We start from the raw sequence: 19,937 nt of genomic DNA, 5'->3' as shown, positions 1-19,937 counted from the left end.
ATTCATTTCAGCAAAAGCAATTTCAAAAGAACAATAAAAGAGTAGATAACAGTGACAATGTGGGGGAAAACGTGAAAGGAAACTCCAAACAGAAGTTTCAGATTGTGCATTCACTGAGTGTGGGGCAGGACAGCTGGGTAAAATGGGGTGCTAAACACAGTAATCAATGAAGTCAAAGTAGGCTCTTGTTACAGAGAAAGTGTAAGAAATTCAGTAAATTAAAGCAGGATGAAGGATGATGATAAATGCAATGGAAAGAGATAAAGACGCAGAAATACAGAGGCAATCATTTACAGAAAGAGCCAACAGCACGTTCTCTCCTGCAGCACCAGAGACCAGACATCTCATGTATCCTCCACCACTTCCACAGCTATTTACAGACTATCACAAAATAAGCCTGAATTCATTAAAAACCAAACCATGCATCAAAGCCAAAAATTAACATCCACTTGTCAGCGCTGAAATAGTGGTGCTCTTTTTTATGTTTAGCTAAACCTTCCTCTGTATATCTGAAACCTCAGCATCATTTCTCTACTTATCTCCCTCTGTCCCCCTTAAAAGCTCCTGCATTATTCAGGTCCCTTTCACCACAGAAAACACAAGGACACGCATACAATACAGCAAACAATGACAATGAAGAATAGTTGGGAAGAAACAAGTGGCATGTGATTTGCTTTGTGGTATCTGCATCATTAATGTGTACTTTGTTTCAAGAGGTGCCAGGAGAGAGATTAAGACTATAGAGCTAATGCAGATTGTGCTTGAAAGGTCAAGTATTCCAAAGAAACTGAGTGATATAATAACACAGCCAAAGACATCATGTGAACGAGATGATGGATATTGTCAGAAAACTTCTCTATAAGGCTCCCTGTACTATTTCATCTGAAGGTGGCACAGTGCATGGCCTACAGAATAAAACTAGATGGTCAATAATCAATGCACGCATCAGACATTTGATCGAAGCTGTGCTTAGCTAGACAGATAGTAATAGTAAAAAGGCTTGAACAGAATACAAACACAAGTACCAAATCAAACCTGAACAGCTCTTTTGGCTTGTGCTCTACTAAGGTTTTCAGGAATACAAGATGCATTAACAGAACCCAAAACAAGCAACGAGACTCCACTGTTCTGTCTGTACTGGTAGGAGACCTGCACAGAAGCCAGTATTTGCTGCACTTTCTCACTTCAAATTTATGTACACAATAGGTATACAAGAAAAATAAGCTCCTTTTATCCAAAAATCTCGAATATTTTACTAGGAAACAATATTTCTCATTTATGAAGCAGGAGGAGATGCGGAAAACTGAGTAATTTGCCTGTCGTTGCACAGTGAGTCAGTGGCGGCAGCCCACACTGGTCATACATCTCACTGTTCTTATCAGGCACTGGCATTGGAATAAGGGCTGTTACTTACATGCCCTACATTAATAACAACATGAGCCTCACTTAACTTCAAATTTATGCTTGTTCTTTCTTTTGCCATGACAGTGAATGCTGGAGTTCACACAACACACTGTGTAACACAGCAGCCTCCTCCTTTGTCAATCCCTGTCTTCACTACCTCAAGGACAGAGGAAACTCACCAAGGTTTATTAAGAGCACTGAAAATGAGTTACCCGTCACACTAAATAAAACCTACAGTCATTCCTATCTGCAGTGTTAAAGAGCAAGCAAAACAGAAACCTACTTAATGCCAGTTATTATGTTTCTGCAAGAGGAAGGCTCAGTTTAAACAGGGCCAGCTCCTTACACCTGATGTCACTAACCACTGTCAGCATCACTGAGCCTGCATCTTTAACCTGACCCAACACAGCACTGGACTCCTTTATCTGTAGGACATGCTGTGCCAGTCATTCTGAAGCAGACTTTCCCTCTTCATGGTATGAAAATGAATTAACAAGCGAGAGGAAAAGAAAAATGATGATGACGGTACAAATAAACAAGGAATATCAATATAGAAACAAAAGAAATTCTTAGAAGAAAGGTTCATTTATGCAACTCTAAAAGACAAAAAATTCCATTAGTTAACAAGCAACCCTTAAATCCCACATAACTTGGCATAACAATCCCTACAGCATATCATCTTTGGCGCACAATCACACAACACAGCCCAGGAAAGACTGGATTTTATCTTCAGCAGTGACCCTGGCAGGCCATTCCAGAAAGACAAATCTTCCTGTTTTAACTGGTGCCTACACATGTGTCTACAATTACAACTCTCTAGCAGAAGCCTCCTCTTAGCTTTCTTACTGCGCGATCAGCTTTACTATTCATGAGAGCACTGCTGAAGTGCAGCCCTTTTAAATTAACGCACATTGAAAATACGCATCATTACTTTTGCCAAGAAAACACCAAACGTGGCATTTTGCTGTATGAAAATACATGAAAGATTAAAAACGCTTTGCTGTAAAGATTTTTGTGACAGAGCATCTAATGCTATTGGAACAGACCTGCAGGAGTAGGCTGGGATAGACAAATCCAACATGTATTTTTAAGCAACTGCACAAACACTCCTTTCTACCTGACAATCCCACATGGCAGAGATGGATTCCGAAGCTGTTTCTTACAGTTTCTCAAATGCAACCCAACTCACCCTGGCTGCAGTCATAGGTCACTGCCAGCGCTGATGGAGGCGCAAGAACTGGAAAGGCAACAGAAATATAGGAAAACCTGCTGTAGGAACTGCAGTAGGCTCTGTGCAGGTTGAGGGAGATGCATTAGCTGCACTGTAAGCTACAAGCACGCATCCACTGGTATTATTGTTGAGAACAAGTTCTGCTATATTAACACAGCTCTTAGGATGTCCATGAATCTATACACTCCCCTTCCAAGGCAATGCATTAATAATGTTTTGAACAACTCCATCATCAGTTACATTTAGGAACCTGCACAATTACAGAGACCCTTGTTGCAGAGGGTTATCAGTGCTCAAGGAAGAGTTGGATGTTCACAATTGCACTCAGGGAGAACTGAGGAGATGGGCTTAACTCTGTAGGGCCGAGCTAAAGTGCTATGGGAAAGCATTACACAAGGCACTAGTACAGGTCTTGGAACCGTAATACCTATGGAAGTGCATCATTTATATATAGTAGCCAAACTGTGACCAGGGATAGGGAAAAGAAAACTAACAAAACTTATACATATTTGCAAAGAATGATATTTGCTTCCAGGTATGTTCTCATACAACACTGAGGAAGGCCTGAAAAACAATCAGGTGAGATAATCATCTTCTCTGAAAATCAGTACTTCTTAGAAGATCATTTTTTGAGCATACATTAAAAAGCATCCTAATTCTACGCTCTACCAGCTGTAATGAATCCCACCATAGTCTATCTCAACGGGTTTACAAAACAAAACATACAAACTCTGTGCTGAAGCTTTCTCTCCCATGTACTTGCAGTTCCCCCTTCTTGGTGCTGTGGATGAAACTCCCCAGTTCTGCGCTGTTACCAAATCAGCAAATGAAACCATCTGCAGACACAGGCTGAGTGCAACAGTAACAGTGAACCATGGATAACAAGTTGCCAGGTGAACCTTCCACATTCTTCATGTTGGGAAAGGTGACTTGAACTACTACCAGTGCAATTCCTAAAGCCAAAGAAATGTCCTGACGTCTTAAATACTAGATCTTGTATTATTAAATCATGCTTGCTTTTGAGTGCCCAAATGTATGAGTTTATCTTATTTTCCTTACAGAACAATCCAGTCCTCCAAAACCCTTGATTTTCTGAATTGCCTTGTCTACAGCTTTTAATAAGAAGAGACATAATTCTTGCACGAAAATTATTAGTGAATGTAATGAGACAGAAATAATTTCAAGACTGATTTTTGAAGAGCATGACTAATAATCTCACCATCCTGTTACTTGCTCTTATATTATAGCCATTTTTAGTCTTCTATGTGGCCAGCTTCTGATCCAACTTATGTTTTCTTTACTAATCTCGGCAGTTTTCACCTTTAAATAGCCCCTCACAGGCAATGCATTCAGATCTTTAGTATATTTACTGATTGACTGACCCTAAGATCCACTTCATTCGAAGTAATACAGACAATTTAGAAAAAAAACATTTTCTGAAGTGCTACCAGTGCTGTCAGAACACAAGGCCAACATTTACTCTTAAAAAACTTAGGCTATTTTTTGAAAAGCATGCATTTCTTCTGCAAGATCCTGACAATTTCTGCATGTTGTCAATCAGGGATAATCAATTACAATGATAGAGCAACATGCAAACTGGTCAGACACCAATTCTTCTGAAGAAGATCATAGAAGGTAAGTGGGAAGGAAAGAATATTTTCAGCAGTTCATAAGATGCAAATACAAACCAGCTACATCGTGCTGTTGTACAGAGGGAAATCCTCGTATGAGGACGCTTAGTCGGGCACACAGCCCATATGCGGTAGATGCAGGTCTGCTCTCCTGTCACTTTGTGTTGCAAAACCTCAAATGGATTAGCTGACCAAGCCTCCAAAAACATGCAGATGAACTAAGAACAGCCAAGAGATTGTTTCACCACTAACGAGGACAGAAATGAAATATCTTTAAAAGTCCAATAATCATAACACAAAGAAACAGATTATGTTACCTGAAGTGAAGGTCTAATAGTCCGCAAGAACTTTGAAGCATGATTAACTTCTCCATAGATAGCTGGTGGAATGTTTTTCGAGAAACTTAAAATCTAACATCAGTTAGATATTACTTTTTTCCAAAGAATTGACACAGAGGACAGCAGCACTCCCACAGACAAACTGTCAGGCAGAAGAAGGCACTTCTGCAGACAGAATGGTTAAGTACGAATAGAGTAAATGAAGTGGCCAGAGAAGAATTTAGTCTAAATTTAGGACTATATTTTTGTCTCTGAAGTAAATTTCTAACCACCTGTTCTATAAACAGGCTTAGTTAAGGAACCTCAGCCACTTTGAAATTATGTTCAATAAAATGGATTGCGTGTTGGGTGAAGCTATAAAACAGCATGTAGCATTGAGCAATAAAATCTGCATTGCTCCATACCAGCAACAACTCTAAACAATTCCTCAGGTTTTCTGGGAACTACCCACAAGGGCTAAGAAGACTCTTTCTTTCTCAATCTTCCCCATCTTTTACCTGTTTCTTTCCCTTTCTCTTTCCTGCATTCAAAACAAATGCCAGATGGTTTTGTTCTTTCCCCTGATTCACTTGGGGTTGGCTGCAGAAAAGCAGCAATGGAAGAAGGGAAGGATAATGGCTGGTTTCGACAACACGAGGTGTTTGTATGTCTTACTGACATAAAAAGAAGCGGAAGATCCACACAAAACTAAAAGATTCAACAAGCCCATCATATCTCTTAACAGAACAAAGCTTCTCTAAGGATGTGTATGTGTATATATGTGTATATATGCATATATAAGAATATATGCATATTTGTAGATGCCCATTTTCATTTAACTCCAGCTTAGACTCTAGTCAAATGCCAAGCATCTATGAGAAGACAAGAAGGGCTACAGAATGAAAGGGCCTTGTTTCGGAAGGAAAGTCACATTTAACAGATTTCTGACATCAGGCTAACAAATTATGCCAGCAACATTATTATTCTGTTTCCTTAAATGCTGAACAGCCAGGGAAATTAAAAGAAGCTTCATGTTGCAGTGACAAAATAGGATAGGCTTTGGTGTACCTATCAGTCAGCTGAAAAGCAGACATTAGCACACTAACTTTGCGGGTGTCTGAATGACATAAGTGTCAAGTTGAAAGCAGCTGACTCAAATGCAATCTGAAGCGGTAAAAGGAAATGGGGAAGAGCTTTGAGGAACTAAGAGCACGTCTGAATTCACTTCCTTTATCGCTTAAGATAACACTACAACAGTACTCAAATCTTAAATGCATGTAGTTCTTTGTGATAAAAGAACCACTGAGCATTAACATAACTGCAGTCACGGCACTGTGCATTACTAGTTGTGCTCTCACAGTGTCCTATTGGTGCCTCTCTTCCTCCTCACCACAATCAAAGCCCTTCTCAAGGTGTATCAAAACCATCACCTGTGTAATCTTACCACTCCAAGTGCTAGGAGAGAAAAGGACCAGAGACACACACACTGCTTCCTCACCTCCACGCCTGGCTGACAGAAATGTTTCTCAGGTGTCAGAAAATGCTTGAGCACAGGAGGACCCCGCTGCTGGTCACTGCCTTGAGGTGACTGGGGCAGTGGTGGGGAAAGTGTCAGTGCCAGCTTCCTCCAAAACTGAAACTCCAAAAAGCAGCTCCTAGCCCCAGCTGCATCCTCTCCTTGTAGCAAAGGACTGGCTGGTGAGCAGGGATCAGGTGATCGGAGGGCTTAGGGAAGGCTATTGCCACCTAGAAGCCCCTATTGGTAACTGGATTTCACTTTCCAATCTATCAGCAACTGTGAAAACCAAAACATCAATGCAGAAAAACCTGCTGATGTACAAATGCTCTCCCGACAACCAGAACAAAGCTCCATTTCCCCCTGGGTATGCACTCCACCCAAGGTGATAAAACCATACCATTACATGCCCAAAATGGGACACAGGAACTGCCCTAAAGCCACATTCCCAGGCAGCCAGCATGACTGAAGCCACAGCTGGGTTTCACAGAATGACCCGGGTTGGAAGGGACCTCAAGGATCATGTAGTTCCAACCCCCTGCTTAGCAGGGCCACCAAACATAGACATTTACTAGATCAGGTTGCCCAGGGCCCCGTCCAACCTGGCCTTGAACACCTCCAAGGACGGGGCATCCACAACCTCCCTGGGCAGCCTGTTCCAGGGCCTAACCACTCTCCTAGTGAAGAACTTCCCCCTAACATCCAACCTAAATCTTCCCTCCTTCAACTTGGATACATTTCCCCTAGGTTTCACACCATACTTTCTCTGTTAGCCATCTCCAGCTGCTCCTACAGCAAAAAGCACCAACTTTCTGCCGTGCTGTTTTGCAAATACAGTCAGAAATACAAAAAGTAATTCAACAACTCATACTTGAGAAATTTCCTTTAGTTTTCATTACAGTACACAAATAGGACACTGTGCTTAACATTTGGTTGACCTTTGAGGAAAAATTTCCGAGTGAATATTTTGCTGAATCTTTGCAAAGTGCTGAACAAGCACATAGACATGAATGTGGCTCCACAGAAGAGATAAAAATTAAACTGCCACGGAACTCAGGACGTAAATGATTTTCATCATTTTCAAATGAAACCACTGAACATCTTGTTTGTGGTGGTAAAAACCAAATCACCATGCAAAATGATAATACAAGAAAAGTCAATTGTGTGGTTCTAATAATAAATGCTCTTGTGGCTTTTGAAGTCACAAAAAAACTCTTGGCTGAATTGGAGCATTGATCTCTGTAGTTATTTATGTGCAGTTCCTATTAGAATTCTATTGAATCCCTTGAATGGTGAATGGAAGTGCTTTGGAAAACACACACAAAAAAACTGTTAAACAAGGGACAAAATAAATGGAAAGCTCAGCATTGCCAAAAGAAGTTTGAGAAGGTCGACAGAACGTTTCAGCTTTTTTTCTGAAGCACAAGCATGTAAGCGGCTGTTTGGTGGACATGAGTACCTATAACACCACAGCAATACACAATACTGTCACACCTGAACTTGAAACATGACCAAGAGGATTTAATGGCTAATACTATTTCCAACCTCTTAGCATGCTCTTGAAGGATGTTCTGCTGTAAAATATGAATCGGCTATTAAACATTTTAAAGTGTTGTCACTCCTCCTTTTATCTACTACAGATCAGGATGATACTGTTTTATTCAGCATACGTCTAAGTATGCAATATGCAACCATTAGATCAGAGACACTGAAGAAACACACTTCTTAAGCAGAATTCCCCATTGATTTTAGGTCACAACAGTAAATAACAACGTTTACTATACATATGCTCCTAATGATTATCTGCAAGCACAGGAAAGGTATGAAAGGCTTGAGACTAGGGTCCCTAATGCCTCCATTCATATGCACTCATTCCCTTTGTTGTCAATGCTTAAGGCACCTTGAGGAAGTGTCAGGGAAGGAGATGGGGCCACCATCTCATGAGCAACTTCACCCTTACTGCAGAGATGTGAGGCCTTCAAAGCATGGTTTGTTTTCTATGTGTGGTACACATCGAAGTGGGCTAAAGGGGAAATCTATTTCCATGCTTTGGAAGCTACAACAAAAATGAAGCTGATTTGTTTTAGGAATTATTAGTCAACATTTAATTTGGTTGTTGTTCCCCCCCCCCCCTACTTAGACACACAGTTAATACAATAAACAGCTATTAGGAAAGGCATCTCTTCCCTTTTAGCATTTCTGTGTTAAAACCTGACAATCGATTGTGTTTTTAATGTTAAATGGTATGAAGATATTTATACACTGCCAAAAGAAAAGGGTTGACTACGGCTTTTCCTGAGTACTGATTATTGCCATATAAGTTTGGAAAGCACATTTTTAGATGGTGGTTTTATGTTTACAACTGAAAAATAGAATAGCAGAAAGAAGTTTATCTTCACAAGCTTCTGTATTAATCTGCCTTCATTTTTACTGAACATCACATCTATTTTCTCAGGAACTACCAGAGGAAGGCAATGAGCACCTCTCATTGAATCTCAGCAGAGCACTCTCCTCTCTAATGACTTCATTAACATCCTTTTTTGAAGCAGCTGCATATAACAGCAATAGCTGGAACACATAAGGATTATTCCTTTTTTTCTCCTTTTACTTGTGGCACCACAACTCTACTGAACGACAGCAACTTCAAACATCTGAACAGATGGTCTGGAAAATGTTTAAGGCATTACATTTCTGAAATAGAAACCAGAGGTTTGAGAAAGTAACAACAGTTTTATCAGCAGTGTAAGGTCTACCCAAAGGTGGGTAAATGACAGCTCCAGTCTCAGATGTTAATCAAGTTCTTCCTTCAAGCTATTCTCACATACATCCCGTTAGTATAATTCCTACAAAGCACTTTTATTTCTACCTTCTCACGACCGCATGAGTGCTCCCGACACCAAACAAGTTATTATCCACTACCATCCTTACCCAGAGAGGGATTCTTTTTTATTGAAGTCCTGCAGGAACACCTAGCAATAATGAGCCACAAATACAGCTCTCGTGTAAAAGAAGGGAGAACAGATGTACCACTGGGAGGACGGTGACAGAACCAGACCACAGGAAAGAGGCAATGCTTCTGCCGGTAACTAAAACTGAGTATTTTAATTGCTTACTTCAGTTTTATTAAATAGCTTACAGCTATCTAGAGATTTTCTAATCTTTCTTTTAATTAATCTCAAGAATGAAGTTCTCCTGGAGGAATTTCCTCGTACAGTGCTTCTTGTCAGATGTTAATTTTCAGCCTATTTTTTCAGTCTTCTCTAGCAGAATTCTGCTCTAAGTACAAGTGGATATACCCTCAGTGGTTACCCATGCCTCACTTTCTTATTGCATCTCTTACAGCTTTCTAAATGGTGTGATCTTGAAAGCAGAGTTAATTCATATATTTCTTGCACCAGTTATTCAATCCAACAAAGCTTATTTAACTGTTGAGAAATTAGAAAATAATCCAGCCTCAGCATGCACAGGGACTGTGCAAAGCCAGAAGTGCCATTGCAAAGGAGCAGAGGGCACCTACTGCAACCTGCCCTGCCCAGCACATGCACCCAGTTGGGGCTGAAAACCAAGGCCTCCAACCCACAGCAATAGCAGGGAAAAAGGCACAGCACCACCACCTTGAGCCCCTGAAACACCAGAGGATCCGATGGGTGAAAGTGACCCAAGAAATGTTAACTGGGTCAGATCACACAAGAAAGCAGAGCAAAACATGGTACATTTTCCTGACACCATTTCCAAAATGAAATTAATTCCAAAGTTTGAAGATAGGACAGTTTAAAAAGCTCAAGCTATTTCCTAACAAAAAGGTTTATTTACTGCGGAATATTTTAATTCATCATAAAATGAAAAATAAATGGAAGGGTTATTTTCACTCTTCCCATCGTCAGGGCTCTATCCCTCCTCACTCAGCTGCATATACAGCAAGTTGAGAGGAGACTCTAGAAACTCAACCAGAAGCAACAGTATTTGCTGTACACCAAAACACTCACAGTGCAATTCAAGAACACAGTAACAAGAGAACTGCTACAGTAGCAGTCTGTCATACTGCTTATTTACCTATTCCCTTGTTCAATCACTTCTGGATTTTAGTTTCCCCCTCCTGTGGCTGTGTACACCACAGTGATTTCAGCAGAAGCCTCCCATGAGATAATGAGGTTTGTTGACATAAACCAAAAGATATAAGCCAGGCTTTCCTAAACTTTCTACCTTCACAAGCACTGCAAGGAAGTTAGTTCTCCTTTTGCCCTGGTTTCCCAGGCCCATCACCCAGGCCCAGACAAAGCTGACACATCCATGCAGTTTATGCAACATGCAAACCTTAAACATGGAAAGTATTATTTGCAGATTAGGGTTTCCAAAACTAACCTACATTCTTATTTGCATGCTAGTAGAGCAGACAAAGGCATCAATCAAATAGCGGCCTTCCTCCCCAAAAAGCAGAAAATCTGTTCAAGGAAAGCCTTAATAGAAGCACACAACGTGGAAGCTACAGGCCACAAGGATTAAAAAAGCATATGTCAATTTCTACTAAATCTCATTTTTAAGAAGTGAAAATAACTACTACACCTCCTTTCTCCTGAAGTACATCTTTCCTAAACATAGGCACTGTATAAACTGACTAAAGCATATTAAGGGTAGCACGAAGGCTACAGGCAGCTCAGAGATCCAGTGCAGAGCAGTGCAGACACACCACTGTACAGCATATGACCTGAGAGCAGCAGTGCCATCGCCCCTTGGTGCTGCCCAGCTTCAACCCCACGTACACAATGCAGACAGAAACATCACGCTTCTTATTCAGGTGACACCAAAGGAGTTTGTGGCAAGAATCAACACACACACAGAGTGACAGATGTTGATTTTAACTCTCTCCAAATCCAACTTTTTTCTAGGAAAGACCACAGCTTCTTCCCCTCCTTCTCTCTCCCCCACAAAAACCAGTTCTGATTTCTCTACAAAGTTACGGACAGAAATCCATTTTTACCGTCTGTTTTTTTTCCTTCCAAAATGATTTTGTTGTGTTCCTTAAAGCAAAACCACCAAACCAAAAAGCACCAAAAGACAGCTGCATGATCTGGGAAGCATCTTCCCTCAGACCCCGAGATAAACGTCGCGCTTTGGAGTATCACAACTCATTTGAACCACTTTCAAAAGTCTTATTTCTTCTAGCAGCAACTTTTACTGGTACAAGGAATGATTTCTCAGGCTTGCACATGTTTGGCAGGGCTTATGACAACACGCTGACAAAACACCATCAGGGAATTATCTGTTCATCCAGACCTGGGAGCACTGCTGGTAACACACAACTGCACTCCAACTGCCCGGTGTATTTCTGTGTGCTGTAAGGGCAGTGACCATTTCTCAATCTCAGAAGCCAGAGGAAGTAACAAAATCTCCATGACGTTACGTTACAGCCTGGCTAGTTCAGCACTAGATCTCCACTGGCACAGACAAGAAGGATCACAAGCTTCTGAATGTCACGCTCGAATCTGTTCTTTTATAAAACACAGCTATTCAGTGCGTCAGATCCACACGCTTGACTACTTGCAAGTACCACCTTCCTTTGGCCAAAGGAAAGACAGGAATCCTGGTGGCAGCCTTCTCCCAACACAAAGTACATTCCCATGTCTCAGAGACAAAGCATCACAGCAGGCTCCTATCTGCTCCCTTCAGCAGCTCTGCTTTACAGGGAGAGCTGTCTCCTACAGCTTCCATTTCTGGTTTTAAGCCTGACTGATGCCATCTTAAAAAGATGATAACAAACACAAGCTGAAAAATAAAATTGGTAAGAGCTATATGAGAACAGCTTCCCCATCTGAGAAACTATCTGCAGTGTAACTCTGATCACAGTGATGCAGTTTCATTGCAGCGGTTACAGAACTCAACTTTAAAAGTTGATAATCTGTTAGACACGAAATACATTTAACCCACACACTGTTAATGTACACAAAATCAAACTGTATTACACTGTCATACTAAGCACCACTAAAGCAATGCTAAGAGCCTACGTTTAAAGGATTTTTTTAAGTAACAGTTTATGAAAATGATCCCACAAAATAGGAAAATATCACACAAGCAGGGTCTCCACAGCAGAACATCCTAAGAGCAGCATCAGCTCTAAGAATGTTTTCAGCGTTCAATTAAAAATCACTGAGTATTTGCTATTAAAGGTAAAACCCTCAAGTTGATAAGATACCAGAATCTTCTTTGACACGATTTTGGACTAAAAGAAATCGAGTATAGAAATGTGCATCTCAAGCAGCAAAGCACTGATTTCCATTTGAAGATGCGGCCCTTTGGTCACACAGAATAGCTCAGAATAGCAGCTGACCCTACAGAAGATGAGGGATGGCCAGAACAGCAATGGGAGCACACACACATCATCACAGTGCATTATCCACTTTGTTTATCGCCTCGATCTTACGGATGGCCTGAGAACCCTTCAGTAGCAACTGTGTTTCACTGCCCAGTCTGACAATCTTTCCCAAAGCATTCTTCATTAAAGATCGTAAGTACTCATAATTAAAAGACTGCTTATTTATGAATGGATATCAGCTGCTTCTCCCTTCCTCACGGAGCAGCAGAAATGGCAGCATCTCAAGAACCACTCACACGGAATTGCATGTTGTTCAACAGCCGCCTTACAACTTCTCCAAGGAATAATCGCAAGTGCCAAGTGTGCAAACAGAGCTCTAATTGCATCACCTACCATTCCTTTTCTCAAGGTGCAAAAGCCAAAGAAGTAAAAGCTGCTTCGATTCTCACACATCAGGCAAGAAGTCGTTTAGTTGTGCCTGCCTGATTTACCTGACATTCTGTAGAACACATGGGAGACATCCCAGCACCATCCACACAGAACACCACAAACCAGCCATATCCTCCTCATCCACATCTGAGCAGCATCTCCTTCTTGTACGTCAACACGCCAGTAAAACTTCTGTGAACTCTGTAACTGCTATAAACCTGAAGTAATTACGTTGTAAGTGATGAACAGCAACACTGCAATATTCTCAAAAAGAAGAACGGAGATTCTGGCATGTGATTATATCACAAAATGGATCATATTAATTTCAGAATTTTTTTAAAACATTGGAAATTCAAAAGGCTTTCAGAAACCTGCATAAACTACCTTGTGCTATGTCAATGGATTAGAAGCCCCGAAGGAAAACCAGCTCTGTACCCAAACAAGCGTATGAGAACAGCTGGCCCAGACAGCAGAGACCTGCTGTTACCCATCAGCCGCTGCTGCTCTTTTTGTTCTGCCTCCTGCCCCAGCATCCTCCCCTCCCCTTTTTGCTCTACCTTTGCTCTTCCTTCTGTCCACACCAAATAAGCCCATGTTATGTGCACACACTAACCATTTTTATGGTTGTTTAGGCTGAAGCACAATAAAACCCGATCAAACCCGTGAGACCATTTCACGAGAAGTGGCAGCACCAGGGAGAAAGCATGGTATTAAAGAACAAAACTAAACACCAACAGCTGACCATCTGTTGACAGCATCTTGTTTGACCACTCTTACAATTGGTGAGAATGGAAGAAACGTGACACAAAGAACAGGATACGAAGGCACAGTGTTCATCTGATGGTCACCAAAGGTAAGCTGCCAAAGGACAGGGCACAGTGCTGGGGCAGCAGGGCGGCTAATCAATGGAAGCAGGAAGGCCCAGGGAGACAGAGCAAAAAATCAGTCAGTTTAAGAAAAATAATCTAACAGTGACTTCAATGACAGAAGAGAAATGGCACATATCTACTATTTAATTGTTTTGATAAACTGAGAAGCTGGAGCAACATTTTTCATCCACCCTAATTTCCTACAGACACTCTACCCCTGCCTCATGCAGATGGCTGGGTGCTGCAAGCAAGTGTTCCCAGGTACAGGCCAGGACCAAGGGATCCATCCTGACGTGTCACCCCTTCCAGTTTCCTCAGGCCTGCCACTTGCATTCAGTTTTCCAGAAGATCTCTGTAGAACATAGTCCACTTTCTAAATGCAAGCAGAAAGTGACATGGAACTGCTGTGTACATTCGGCAGAGCATTTCTAAGATTACACACCAGGGATAATAAGGTCCCAGTAGGAGACAACCCCCAAACAACACTCGGAATCTTCTCGTGGCATTGGGATGAAAGAGGAACAAGTCATTCAGAATCACAGAATGACCCGGGTTGGAAGGGACCTCAAGGATCACGTAGTTCCAACCCCCCTGCCTGGCAGGGCCACCAAACATACACCTTTACTAGATCAGGCTGCCCAGGGCCCCGTCCAACCTGGTCTTGAACACCTCCAAGGACGGGGCATCCACAACCTCCCTGGGCAGCCTGTTCCAGGGCCTCACCACTCTCCTAGTAACCCCTCACTCTTACAGAACAGTCCCATCCCACCACCACAACACGCTGCTGTGGTGCCAACTGCACCAACTCTCTGCATTCAGGGAAGCCAGCGTGACACGCCACATGCACACAGGGTTACCAACAGAGCACACAACACTTACATGCAGGCAGTGCTCTTGGTAAGCATCGCTGCAGTGCCTACAGAACACTGGTCCAGCTCCAGTTCTTGCTGCTGATCTCTCTGCCCAGCCAGGGCTCACTGCAGGAACAGAGCTGAGCAATGCACGCAAGTATTGGCTTACCGTATTTTCAAACTATACTAATGAAAATGAGATGTAAGTAGTACCAAACCAGCTCCGTTCATTAACAGGGAGTTCACCCACTCAATAGAGCAGCTCAAATTACTTGGAAGATTACAGGATTTCACTTCTACCCGTGTGCTTTACAGACGTGGCTACAAACAATCAGCCCTTCCTTCTGCTCCCACAATCCCAGCGCAGCCTCTGCTCCCCTGTGACAACACTGTAAGCACACCCAGCCCTGGCTGTATTTTTAGCAGGGGTGTTCAATCAATATCGCTCTGCACAACCTAAATTAGGCTTTAGCAGGACAACAGAACTTAAATGCCTCGCTTGTTGCCACGCTTTGCATGGAAAACCGTACTGAACAAGAAATAACCACCAAAGTAATTCCTAAGGAGGTGAATCTGACTGCAAGCAAACTTCACAGAGAAGACAAGGGAAGCGTGCTAGGAGATAAAATATTAATGCACTTCTGCTTTTGAAGAAAACACAGTTATATTTCAATGCTTATTTGAGTTTAAAGCCAGCCTACAAACAAAAGCATGAAATAAAAACTACGCCAATAAGAAACTGCAGTGACAGCACAGTTATCTTTGGGTATCACACCAACACTAATGTTCCTGAGTTCATACAGCTTAAATACGGCTGGGAAATGCAAACAAACACGTGCACACTGAGCTCATCACCCAGAATCACATTTTATCAACGCAGTGCAAACCGAGCTCTGATGAGATGTAAAAACAACTTTTTAGGTCAGTGAAGCAAGAAATCCATTGTGGGGGGGGGAAAAAAATGGCATCCGTAAGACTATGATACAGAGCATTTTAGGCTGAGGCAATGAGCTGGACAACTTCCCTTCAAAATCCACATGTAACATAAGGCCGGTTTCTCCAATTCTAATCTCTCCCACGTGCCCCTGCAGCACACATCGGCGATGTGACGAACACACGGATGGCTGCGTGTGTGCCTAAGCAGCACACGGCCGGCACGGTGCCTCCCCACGCACACCGAGTCGAGCTCGGAGCAGCAGATATACCCGCGGACCAGAAATCCGTGTGCACGCCGCCCTCTGACAGCGAACCTCCAGCTGAAAGCCATTAGCACCTCTGTAATACACGAGCCACGCGAATGTTTTCCATGTCCCAGCCGCAACAAGCACCGCACGGCCACCCCCGAAGCCTCGCAGGGTGCGAACGGCAGCGCCAAGTTCGGCCGCATGTGCTGCACAGCTGAGCAGCGCTCAGAGCAATTCGAATACACGGCAACCACCGCCAGCGGCTGCCGGGCAGTGCGGGAGGAGAGGAGAGGAGAGGAGAGGAGAGGAGAGGAGAGGAGCGTTCCTCCCTTGCGGGGAACCACCGCAAGGTTCACGCAGGCGACGCGCGGCTGGTTATACAACCCTTCTGCTGGAGGAAGAGCCTAAAAACGGACCGGAGCCACGCAACGACCGCGCTCCAGCTCCGACCCGTTTTCCCCGTCCTTATCCGGAGCAACGTGCCTAGAAAGCGCGGCGATGCCAACTTTCGGGCTGCGAATCGCCCGCGGCCGCTCAGCCACCGTCCCGCAGGGCCCCGAACCGCAAGGGGGGGAAGGGGTTACCCGAGGGGGAAGGGGTTACTCGGGGGTGACGGCGCGGCCCCCAGCCCGCCTTACCTTCATATAACAGCCACGTCCTTGCAGATGGAGCGGGGAAGGGGCTGCCGCGGGATCGCGTTAGATAGAGGCGCGGGGGCTGCGCTCGCCGCCGCTGCCCCGCGACCCCCCGCCGCGGGGGCGCGCCCGGGCACGCGTTGAGTGGCGCCCGGCCCGCACCGCCTTCAGATCCCCCGCAGCGCCCGGCCCGGCCGCGGCCTCGGCGACAGCGCCCGCAGCTGCGACAGCCGCCCCGCGCCCAGCCGCAGCGGCACGGACCACATCGTACTGCGGCGGCTGGGCCGAGGGACCGGCTGTGAGGGGCGGGGAAGCCCGAGAGGGTGGGAGGGAAAGCGGCGGAGCCCCGGCCGGCCTCTGCCTGCCCCGCTCCTCACGCGGGACGCGGCGCCGTGGGGAGGCGGTGGGGCCGTGCCGAGGAGCCCTGCGTGCCGGTGGGGGCGCGGGCGGGCGGGGGAACGAAGGGGGAGCGGGAGGAGGATCGGCGCCGCCTCCCGCCTCATGCGGGCAGCAGCGGCAGCATAGCAACCAACATGGCGGCTGCGCAGTCACCCGCCGGCAAAGCGAGGGGGGCGGGCTAAGAAAGCTCGCGAGAGTTCGTCGCGCACCCGCTGTGTGATTCGCCGGGGGGCGGGGCTGGAAGTGTGTTGAGCAAAGCGATTGGATGAGCATGACATCAATCGAGGTGGGCGGTGCTTTTGTTCCGTGCTGGAGAGCGGATTGGTTGCCTGAGCTGTCAATCACGAGCGGTGCGTGGCGCTCCCATGGCGTTCCGCTGCCGGCCGGGTCCGCTCCGCTTCCTTGGCACAGAGCGAGACGGGATGGGCTCACAGTATCACAGTGTCACAGTATCACAGTGTCACAGTACCACAGTCTCGTGTGGGTTGGAAGGGACCTTAGAGCCTTAAACCTCACCCCAAAACTGCTCTAAGAGGCGCTGTGATCGTTTATAACGCGTGTAAACGGGGCTGGTTAGAAATATCTTTAATCTCCGTTTATTAAAGCACAGCCTTTCACAACTCGACCAAGTAATGGGCACGTAGGGAACGAGCTCTTGGATTTCGCAATGAAATTCCTAAATAGCAAATGCATAATAACGCTATGGGAGTTTGCAGGCGCTCTTCTAATTAGCCAGCTTTCTAAAATCGCATCCTTTTGAAGTTGGGGAAACCTCTATGTTTCCATCCTACATTTATTCCTGCTCGTTTCATACCCATTTGTTCTTGTGCCAGTTCTCTTTTGCTTCCATTAGCCCTCCTTGATGGCTGTTTGCCCCCAGTTTATTTCTAGAAAGCAGCCGTACCCCTTCGTTTTACATTTACATTCCGTAGTTGTACTGACAGCCCCATTGTGTTTGAATCCAGAGACATCCAATATCCGTGTTGTGCAGCTCTGCAATACTGCCAGCAGCAGCAGCACACAGAACGCATTACAGACTTACTGTATTACTCTGTGCATTACAGACCCTTAGCTGCAGAGTTGCCAAGCTGTTACTAAAGGATATGTTTTGCTAATGGGACACAGAATTGGTGAGATCCTGAAGGCTGGGCACTTCGCAGCTGTTTCCTCGCATTACCTGATTAGCCCCGCCATGCATCGCTGACAGAGGGCTCCATTCAAAGGCAGTGGAAGAATCCCGCTGTGTGCTCAGGTCAGGCCTATGCTGCAAGAGTTCAGAGTGCTTTAAAAATAGACACCAAACTAACTTCTCCAACTCGTGATCTTACAGCACAAATGGAGCAAAATGGCAAGGCGTGATACCTGTGTACAGACATTGCTCCCAGCTTGCAACGTGGGCTTCAGCACAGGAGAACTTACTTTGCAGAATTACGACTTGTTATGTGTTAAACACAGAGTGACCACATCCCAGAGTTATGAATGAAAGCAAGCAAGCAGACTGCAGTGTGACTCTCATTGTTTACCAGAAAGAGAACACATTCCTTTCATATGTAAGAACTGCATTCAGCTCACTTCCCTCTCAGGGGCTGCTCTCACATAAAAGAGCAATTTTTTGGCTACAGCCTGTCATAAAAGCTGCCTGCTGCATAGCTACGTGGTCACAGCTTCATATATACACAGGTGCATGGGGATGGACCTGTACTATCACTGCTGTGTTTTGAGGGGATTTGTTATCTTAGTGAGTAATAAGGTACAGCCAATAAACATGACATCTTCTAGCAAATACTTTAAGTTAAGCCTCACAACTCTTACATAAAAGTAGGAACAAACAAAAGATTTTCCTTTACTTAGCAGATCTGTGGTATGTGTTTGTGCCAAAACCCTTATTACTCGCTCAGGACCTGCCAACCAAGCTGTGGTAATTTATGTGAGAGAAACGCATACTTAAAAATGTGAATGGGATTTTTAATGTCTCACTGAAATACCAAATGCAAACTGCTTTGTTGCCTCGCTGACACACTTAAACACTGCATTAAAGCAAGTCAAGATGGATGACTCTCACCACAAATGGAGTTTAGCTGGGAAAGGAGCAGGAGACAAGGCACTTAATCTTAGCGCTAAAAGCAAGTATGATGTATGTTTAATGGCAGATGCACTTTCTATACAGTGGGACTCTGATTCAGCACAACACTGAAGCACGCACACCTTGCTCCCTGAAACCCAAGGGGCACAGGCACAGCCCTGCAGCCAGATTGGCCAGATCCCACATGGCGCGTGCTGCTGGCGTGTGCACGGCAGGCAAGCTCCTGCTTGAACGTGGCTTTGGGATCACTGTCAGAATGCAGCAGTGTCAGAAATACTCAGAGTGCTTGCTCAGCAAAGCTTTGTGTAAGCTGCGAGGACAGAATTGTTTCTTGTTTGGGGCAGGGACCAACTTTCACTTCATGTTTGTGCAATACCTGGTACAACAGAGCTCCGATTGAGCTGTACAGTGCAATGTAATAATCATCTATGTTAATAAACTTGCTGCGTGGATCACGCAGTTTGGAAGCTGCCTGTATTTCTCTTGAAATATAAATTTAAGAAATAGATAGCCCTTTATGTACACTAACTGAGAATGGAAGCTGAAGGGAGCACAAGTAGCCATAGCACCTGGACCACATTTTGCTAAGCCAGCTCTCAACAAACTCCTTCACCTTTAATATGCATCCAAGCACCACAAGGCTGCATTTCCACATACACACTGCACATACCTGAGCCTTTTGTGAACATCATCTGTGCATCTGCTGGTGGTATACTGGTGTTTTCTGCTTCTGTCTGAAACAGGAGCGGTATACACTCTACCAAGTTAAATATAAAACCATCATAAAGGAGGCCAAAAGACATTCTGAAGCACTAAACCTTTTCCAAATAGAAACTGTAGAAGAACAGTAAAACTGCCAAGGTACACGAACAACCATCAGGCAATGGCCTCATACTATGGCCTAAGCAGGACTTCTGTCTTTTGCTTCCCGTTGTGCCCTAAAATGTGAATACTGGACATGAGAAACCCCAGTAAAACACTGCAGTGAATGAAACATCTAGTAAACACTTTTAGAACCTTAAAAAGCATTGGATCAAAGTTTTGAGATGAGATCCACAATGATCTTATTTTAGGCAAA

General features: G+C 44.3%; 1 protein-coding gene across 4 annotated transcripts in view; it reads right to left on the bottom strand.

Moving 5' to 3' along the window:
- PTPN4 (protein tyrosine phosphatase non-receptor type 4) overlaps window positions 1–19,937 on the bottom strand; it is a 123,324-nt gene that overhangs the window by 75,799 nt on the left and 27,588 nt on the right. The window contains exon 1 of one of the 4 annotated variants that reach the window (XM_015868626.3): window positions 16,381–16,926. The exons of 2 other annotated variants lie outside the window; for them this stretch is intronic. The gene's annotated coding sequence lies outside the window, so the exon portion shown is untranslated. Of the gene's footprint in view, window positions 1–4,583; window positions 4,607–16,380; window positions 16,927–19,937 lie in introns of those variants that run through there. One more of the 4 variants, XM_015868628.3, reaches the window with a different exon arrangement.

This window comes from Coturnix japonica, chromosome 7 (assembly GCF_054131305.1).
Source record: "Coturnix japonica strain WE chromosome 7, WE-NBRP24, whole genome shotgun sequence".
Taxonomy (NCBI): domain Eukaryota; kingdom Metazoa; phylum Chordata; class Aves; order Galliformes; family Phasianidae; genus Coturnix; species Coturnix japonica.
Note: the sequence above shows the minus strand (reverse complement) of the source record. Positions and strands in the feature narration are given on the sequence as shown.